The sequence below is a fragment of the Bos taurus genome, chromosome Y (assembly GCF_002263795.3).
Source record: "Bos taurus isolate L1 Dominette 01449 registration number 42190680 breed Hereford chromosome Y, ARS-UCD2.0, whole genome shotgun sequence".
Classification (NCBI taxonomy): domain Eukaryota; kingdom Metazoa; phylum Chordata; class Mammalia; order Artiodactyla; family Bovidae; genus Bos; species Bos taurus.
In genome coordinates this window covers 58945187-58954370 of record NC_082638.1, presented here as the reverse complement: position 1 = coordinate 58954370, position 9184 = coordinate 58945187, and positions in this window count along the sequence as shown.

The window sequence follows — 9184 nt, the reverse complement described above, 5'->3', positions numbered from 1 at the left end:
CTAAGTTTCAACTGATGTGAAAGATACATTGAAAAAAGAGAGTAGACATAAAACACATTGAAGACCTGGTATCTGTGCTCACCTTGGTAGGAGGGCAAACAGAAATTCCTTCCAAACCCAAGAAAGAATTGAGGCAAAATTTTGAGAAGGGGCTTATCATGACTGAAAATAGCTTGTGTGATTGTAGCTCCAGAAGAGAAAGATAATGAAATTACTAAAAAAATCATATATCATGTCTTCAAAGAACTTAACCATGCTGATGTGCTGCAATCACCACCAGGAATGTATCTGTCTCTGTAGGGACAGATAAGCCACACTGGAACATGTCTTAGGAAATATAGGGGGGCTTTTGGTGTCAGGAAATAAAGGTGTGCCTTAAGGACAGCAGAGCAGAAATGACCTTATATAATATCACTTTTAAAGTACATATCTTGTGCTGACCATGGACCAGTCATGGATTATGTCATGTTATTTTTGGTACACAGTCATGCTTCCCTGGTGGCTCAGGAGTTAAAGCATCTGCCTGGAATGCAGGAGACCTGGGTTCGATCCCTGGATTGGGAAGATACCCTGGATAAGGAAATTGCAATCCACTCCAGTACTCTTGCCTGGAGAATCCCATGGAGGGTGGAGCCTGGTGAGCTGCAGTCCATGGGGTAGCAAAGAGTCGGACACGACTGAGCTATTTCACTTTCACTTTTCACTTTCCTTCATGGTATAATGGTTATCATGATTTTGGACATGGTACACTATCTATATTTCATAATCACAAGATCCTCAGACAAAGCCTGAAAAGCATATTCTTCAATGATAGATCTCAAAACCGATTCCCTGTAAGTGTATAATCATACAAAGAAGATCTAATGGAGGTTTCTGAACCAGTTGATTCATTCTTAGGAGGCCCATCTTGAATTTCTGAAGAAATATGTGCCATCTCAGAGAAAGCTTTCTTCATATACTCTTCTCATCTGTCTAATTTTACACGCTGAAACTTCAAATGTGCTTGGCTGGCCTACAGAAAGAAACTCTCTAGACCATCACAGAGGTCCTCAAAGTCAAAAAGCTGTGACATCACAAATTCTCTGGTCTCCTAGCAATTGAAGGGTAATGTTCTAACCAGTGTTTACTGCAGCATCAACTTGAAATACAGACTGCTTACAGAAATATTACAAAAACCATGAAGCATGCAAAATCTCATTTCTACAGAAAATTTACACAGAAAAATCACATTAATAAATCTACTTGGTTTCTGAAATAAAACTGATTTATCATCCTTCTATACACAGATTCTTAATATTCAGTACTTTTACCCAAACAAACTTGGTCTACTACCTTCTGTCAATAAAATCAGTCAACTGACTGTAGGTCTCAGTGAAAGCAAGTGTTTATTGTAGGACCGAGCAAGGTGTCCTTGCAGCTGGTGCTTCAAATATCCAAATCCCCGAATACTTTCAGGGGAAGGACTTTAATGACAGAGTTAGGGTGGGACATGTGATGTGTGAACAGTATCGGGACATTCTACTAATGGCTTGTTACTGAGGATATTGGGAGTCCACATCATCGATCGTCTGGTTCCAACTACTCTGTGTTCTGTGTACGTAAATTTCAGCCTGGTTGGGGCTTTAACATCTCTAAAACTGTTCACAGAATATTGTTCATAATGTTATCGATGGCCCTTGGGGAGGAACTAAATTCCCTTGAATTTGCTTAATGGCTAAATCATTACTATTCTCTATTGTTTGATTATTTTCCTTAGTGTCTGTCTTTTCTAGCTTCTCTGATTAAAATTACTTTTGAACACGAGGAGGTCTGTAATCTCTGACCTCTCTCTCTCAGTTTTCATACTTTTCAATCTTAAGAAGGGACTGCTTATAACAAGAAAGGAAATAAAGTGTTGGACTTACAGGTCAACATAAATGTGACAGAAAATCTCAGTTGCAGTTTCAATTTCTTTTTCAGGTTTCCCAGCTCTTGGAGTGTTTGAGTCAGCATCAACTTTGGCTATTTCATGTTGAGATTGGGCATGGAGTTGGAAATAATTCTGAAATCTAAGCTTGGTATTAATATTTTCTGTTATGAAAACATGTCTATTTTATATAAGATATTTGTATATCTATATACATAAATATATATATGTATATATATTTCTATATATATTTTGTCATTAAACTGGACATGTATTTGAAAATTGGTAAATATTTATTAAAAAGAGAGTGGTGAGTGATATGATATAATATATATATATATATAAATAATTTTACATGCAGCCAAGAAAACATATTTTGAAGTATTTCCACTTACATATATTCAACACCCTAGTAGACTTTTGAATCATTCTACATTTGGGTTTTAATCATTTCCATTTCTCTTATATTTAACAGGAATTAAAAGCCGTTGCACATTTTTTATACACACACTCATGCACACACAGATGTATATATGTATATGTCAAAATATAATTTTAGACAACTTAATTTAGGTGGCCAAACTCATTGCTTGCTCCAAAGATCTTAAGTGAACTGTTTGGGAAACCCTACATTACTTAATAACTTTCTGGGCGAATCATTCAGATCCTGTTGCTGAAAAGCTCTCCTTTAATCTAGCTCATCTTCCACTATTCTTTCTTTAGTAAGAGGTAGGGCTCATACTTATGAGGGCATCTTGAACCCATAAAATTGCAACTCTAATTTACTTAGAGATATTGTTCAAAGAACACTGTTGCTGTCCTCACATTGGACACAATTTTATTTTATTTATTTAAACAAATTTATTTTAATTTGAGTCTAATGGCTTTACATTATTCTTTGGTTTTGCCACACATCAACACGAAGCTGCCACTGGTGTACACGTGTTTCCCAACCTGAATGCCCCTGCCTCCTCCCTGCTCATACCATCCCTCCTGGTTATCCCAGTGCACCAGCCCCGAGCATCCTGTATTATGCATTGAAAATGGATGGTGATTCATTTGACATATGATATTATACACGTATCAATGCCATTCTCCCAAATCATCCCATCCTCACCCACTCCCACAGAGTCCAAAAGACTGTTCTATACATCTGTGTCTCTTTTGCTGTATCACATACAGGGTTATCATTACCATTTTACAAAATTCCACATATACGCAGAATTGCTGTTTTTTCTTTCTGGCTAACTTCACTCTGTATAATAGGCTTCACTTTCATTCACCTCATTAGAACTGATTCAAATATATTCTTTTTAATGGCTGAATAATACTCCATTCTGTATATGTACCACAGCATTCTTATTCATTTGTCTGCTGATGGACATCTATGTTGCTTCCATGTCTTGGCTATTATAAACAGTGCTGCAATGACCATTGGGGTACAAGTGTCTCTTTCATTTCTGGTTTCCTTGGTGTGTATGTCTGGCAGTGGAATTGCTGGGTCATATGGCAGTTCAATTTTCAGTTTTTTTTTTTTTTTAAGGAATCTCCACAGTGTTCTCCATAGTGGCTGTACTACTTTGCATTCCCACCAACAGTGTAAGAGGATTCTTTTTTCTCCACACCCTCTTCAGCATTTATTGCTTGTAGATTTTTGGAGAGCAACCATTCTGACTGGCATGGAATGGTATCTCATTGTAGTTTTGATTTGCATTCCTCTGATAATGAGTGATGTTGAGAATCTTTTCATGTGTTTGTTAGCCATCTGTATGTCTTCTTTGGAGAAATGCCTGTTTAGATCTTTGGCCATTTTTTTTCATTGGGTCATTTATTTTCTTGGAATTGAGCTTCAGGAGTTGCTTGTATATTTTTGAGATTAATTCTTTGTCAGTTGCTTCAGTTCAATTCAGTCACTCAGTCATGTACGACTCTTTGTGACCCCATGAATTGCAGTATGCCAGGCCTCACTGTCCATCACCAACTTCTGGAGTTCACACAAACTCACGTCCATTGAATCGATGATGCCATCCAACCATCTCATCTTCTGTCATCCCCTTCTCCTCCTGCCCCCCAATCCCTCCCAAAATCAGAGTCTTTTCCAATAAGTCAACTCTATGCATGAGATGGCCAAAGTACTGGAGTTTCAGCTTTTGCAGCATTCCTTCCAAAGAACACTGAGGACTGATCTCCATTAGAATGGACTGGTTGGATTTTCTTGCAGTCCAAGGGACTCTCAAGAGTCTTCTCCAAACTGCAGTTCAAAAGCATCAATTCTTTGGTGCTCAGCTTTCTTCACAGTCCAAATATCACAACCATGCATAACCACTGGGAAAACCACAGCCTTGACTAGCTGGACCTTTGTTGGCAAAGTAATGTCTTTGCTTTTCAATATGCTATCTTGTTTGGTCATAAGTTTTCTTCCAAGGAGTAAGCATCTTTTAATTTCATGTCTGCAATCACAATTTGCAGTGATTTTGGAGCCCCAGAAAAGCAAAATCTGACACTGTTTCCACTGTTTCCCTATCTATTTCCCATGAAGTGATATGACCATATGCCATGATCTTCATTTTCTGAATGTTGAACTTTAGGCCAACTTTTTCACTCTCCTCTTTCACTTTCATCAAGAGGCTTTTTAGTTCCTCTTCACTTTCTGCCATAAGGGTAGTGTCATTTTCATATCTGAGGTTATTGATATTTCTCCCAGCAATCTTGATTCCAGCTTGTGCTTCTTCCAGCCCAGCATTTCTCATGATGTATATAAGTTAAACAAGCAGGATGACAATATACAGCTTTGATGTCCTTCTTTTCCTATTTGGAACCAGTCTGTTGTTCCATGTTCAGTTCTAATTGTTGCTTCCTGACCTGCATAAAGATTTCTCATGAGACAATTGCTTCACTTGCTATTATTTTCTCCTATTCTGAAGGCTGTCTTTTCAGCTTGATTATAGTTTCCTTTGTTGTGTCATGCTGAAGTCGCTCAGTCATGTCTGACTCTTCATGACCCCATGGACTGTAGCCCACCGGGCTCCTCCATCCATGGAATTTTCTAGGCAAGAGTACTGGAGTGGGTTTCTGTTTCCTTCTCCACCTTCGTTGTGTAGAAACTTTTAATTTTAATTAAGTCCCACTTGTTTATTTTTGCTTTCATTTCCAATATTCTGTGAGGTGGATCATAGAGGATCCTCCTGTGATTTATGTCGAAGAATGTTTTGTCTATATTCTCTTCTAGGAGTTTTATAGTTTCTGGTCTTATGTTTAGATTCTTAATCCATTTGAGTTTATTTTTGTGCATTGTGTTAGAAAGTGTTCTAGTTTCATTCTTTTACAAGTGGTAAAAGTGGACCACTTTTCCCAGCACCACTTGTTAAAGAAATTGTCTTTTCTCCATTGTGTATTCTTGCCTCTTTGTGAAAGATAACGTGTCAACAGGTGCGTGTATTTATCTCTGGGCTCTCTATTTTGTTCCATTCATCTATATTTCTGTCTTTGACCATACCATACTGTCTTGAGGAGTGTGGTTTTATAATAGAGCCTGAAGTCAGGCAGGTTGATTGTCCAGTTACATTTTTCTTTCTCAAGATTGCTTTGACTATTGAAGGGTTTTTCTGTATTTCCATACAAATTGTGAAATTATTTGTTCTAACTCTGTGAAAAAATACCGTTGGTAGCTTGATAGGGCTTGCACTGAATCTATAGATTGCTTTTTGTAGTGTATGCATTTTCACTATATTGACTCTTCTTATCCATGAGCACAGTATATTTCTCCATCAGTTTCCTCTTTGATTTATTTCACCAGTGTTTTATAGTTTTCTATATATAGGTCTTTTGTTTCTTTAGGTAGATATATTCCTAAGTATTTTATTATTTTTGTTGCAATGGTTAATGGGATTTTTTCCATAATTTCTCTTTCTATTTTCTCACTATAATGTATAGGAATGCAAGGGATTTCTGTGTGTTGATTTTATATCCTGCCACTTTACTATATTCATTCATTATGTCTAGTAATTTTCTGGTGAAAATTTTAGGGTTTTCTATGTAGAGGATCATGTCATCAGCAAACAGTGGAAGTTTTACTTCTTCTTTTCCAATTTGGATTCCTTTTATTTCTTTTTCTGCTCTGATTGCTATGGCCAAAACTTGCAAAACTATGTTGAATAATAGTGATGAAAGCGGGCACCCTTGTCTTGTTCCGGTCTTTAAGGGAAATGCTTTCAATTTTTCACCATTGAGGATCATGTTTGTTGTGGGTTTGTCATATATAGCTTTAATTACGTTGAGGTATGTTCCTTCTATTCCTGCTTTCTGTAGAGTTGGTTTTTGTTTGTTTTATCATAAATGGATGTTGAATTTTGTCAAAGGCTTTCTCTGAATCTATTGAGACAATCATATAGCTTTTATTTTTCAGTTTGTTAATGTAGTGTTTTACATTGATTGGTGGATATTTAAGAATCCTTCCATCCCTGGGATAAAGTCCACTTGGTCATGATGTATGATGTTTTTTAATGTGTTGTTAGATACTGATTGCTAGAATTTTGTTAAGGATTTTTGCATATGTTCATCAGTAATATTGGCCTGTAATTTTCTTTCTTTCTTTTTTTCTTTTTTTGGCTTCCTTATCAGGTTTGGTATGAAGGTGGCCTCATAGAATGAGTTTGGAAGTTTATCTTCCTCTGAAAATTTCTGGAAGCGTTTGAATAGGAAAAGTGTTAGCTTTTCTTTAAACTTTTGGTAGAATTCAGTCGTGAAGATGTCTATACCTGGGCTTTGGTTTGCTGGAATATTTCTGATTACAGTTTTACATTCCATGCTTGTGATGGGTCTGTTAAGATTTTCTATTTCTTCCTGGCTCAGTTTTTTAAAAGTTCTACTTTTCTAAGAAGTTCTACTTAAAAAAGTTCTACTTTGTCCATTTCTTCCAAGTTGTCAATTTTATTGGCATATAATTGCTGATAGTAGTCTTTCATGATCCTTTTTATTTCTGTGTTGTCTGTTGTGATTTCTCCATTTTCATTTCTAATTTTATTGGTTTGATTTTTCTCCCTTTGTTTCTTGATGAGTCTGGCTAATGGTTTGTCAATTTTATTTATTATTTCAAAGAACCAGCTTTTGGCTTTGTTGATTTTTGCTATGGCCTTTTTTGTTTCTTTTTCATTTGTTTCTGCCCTAGTTTTTAAAATGTGTTTCCTTCTACTAATCCTGGGTTCTTCATTTCTTCCTTTTCTAGTTGCTTTAGGTGTAGAGTTAGGTTATGTATTTTACTTTTTTCTAGTTTCTTGGGATTGTCTATATTGCTATGAACCTTACCCTTAGCATTGCTTTTACAGTGTCCCACAGGTTTTGGGTTGTTGTGTTTTCATTTTCATTCATTTCTATGCATATTTTGATTTCTTCTGTTGGCTATTCAGCAGCGTGTTGTTCAGCCTCCATATGTTGGAATTTTAAATAGTTTTTTTCCTGTAATTCAAATCTAATCTTACTGCATTGTGGTCAGAAAAGATGCTTGGAATGATTTCGATTTTTTTTTTTTTTCAATTTACCAAGGCTAGATTTATGGCCCAGGATGTGATCTATCCTAAGGAAAGTTCCGTGTGCACTTGAGAAAAAGGTGAAATTCAGTTTTGGGGTGAAATGTCCTATATATATCAATTAGGTCTAACTGGTCTATTGCATCATTAAAGTTTGTTTCCTTGTAAACTTTCTGTTTAGTTGATCTATCCATAGATGGGAGTAGGGTATTAAAGTATCCCACTATTTTTGTGTTATTGTTAATTTCCCCTTTCATACTTGTTAACATTTGTCTTACATATTGTGGTGCTCCTATGATAGGTGCATATATATTTATAATTGTTATGTCTTCTTTTTGAATTGATCCTTTGATCATTATGTGGTATCCTTCTTTGTCTCTTTTCACAGCCTTTGTTTAAAGTCTATTTTACCCGATATGAGTACTGCTACTCCTGTTTTATTTTGGTCTCTGTTTGTGAGGGATATCTTTTTCCAGCCCTTCACTTTCAGTCTGTAAGTGTCCCTTGTTTTGAGGTGTGTTTCTTATAGACAACGTATGTAAGTGTATTGTTTTTGTATCCATTCAACAGTCTTTGTCTTTTGGTTGGGGCATTCAACACATTTACGTTTAAGGTAATTATTGATAAGTATGATCCCATTGCCATTTACTTTTTTGTTTTGGGTTCAAGTTTGTGCACCCTTGGTGTTTCCTGTCTAGAGAAGATCCTTTAGCATTTGTTGGAGAGCAGGTTTGGTGGTGCTGTATTCTCTGAGCTTTTGCTTGTCTGTAAAGCTTTTGATTTCTCCTTCATATTTGAATGAGATCCTTGCTGGGTACAATAATCTAGGTTATAGGTTATTTTCTTTCATCACTTTATGTCCTGCCATTCCCTCCTGACCTGAAGCATTTCTATTGAAAGATTAGCTGTTATCCTTAAGGGAATCTGTTTGTGTGCTATTTGTTGTTTTTCCCTTGCTGCTTTTAATATTTGTTCTTTGTGTTTGATCTTTGTTAATTTGATTAATATGTGTCTTGGGGTGTTTCACCTTGGGTTTATTCTCTTTGGGACACTCTGGGTTTCTTGGACTTGGGTGATTATTTCCTTCCCCATTTTAGGGAAGTTTTCAACTATTATCTCCTCAAGTATTTTCTCATAGTCTTTCTTTTTGTCTTCTTCTTCTGGGACTCCTATGATTCGAATGTTGGGGCATTTAACATTGTCCCAGAGGTCTCTGAAATTGTCCTCATTGCTTTTAATTCATTTTCCTTTTTTCCTATCTGATTCATTTATTTCTACCATTCTGTCTTCTACCTCACTAATTCTATCTTCTGCCTCCGTTATTCTACTGCTTGTTCCCTCCAGAGTGTTTCTGATCCCATTTATTACATTATTCATTATATATTGACTCTTTTATTTCTTCTAGGTCCTTCTTAAACCTTTCTTGCATCTTCTCAGTCCTTAGCTTCAGGCTATTTATCTATGATTCCATTTTGTTTTCAAGATTTTGAATCATTTTCACTATCATTATTTAGTATTCTTTGTCATGTAGATTCCCTCTCTCTTTCTCTTCCCCTTTGGTTTGGTGGGTATCTATCCAGTTCCTTTACCTGCTGGGTATTCTTCTTTCTCTTCATCTTGTTTGTATTGCTGTTTTGGGGGTGGCCTTTCTGTATTTTGGCAGTTTGTGGAGTTCTCTTTATTGTAGAGTTTCCTCGCTGTGGGTGGGGGTTGTACGGGTGGTTTGTCAAGGTTTCCTCTGTCGATGTTCTGG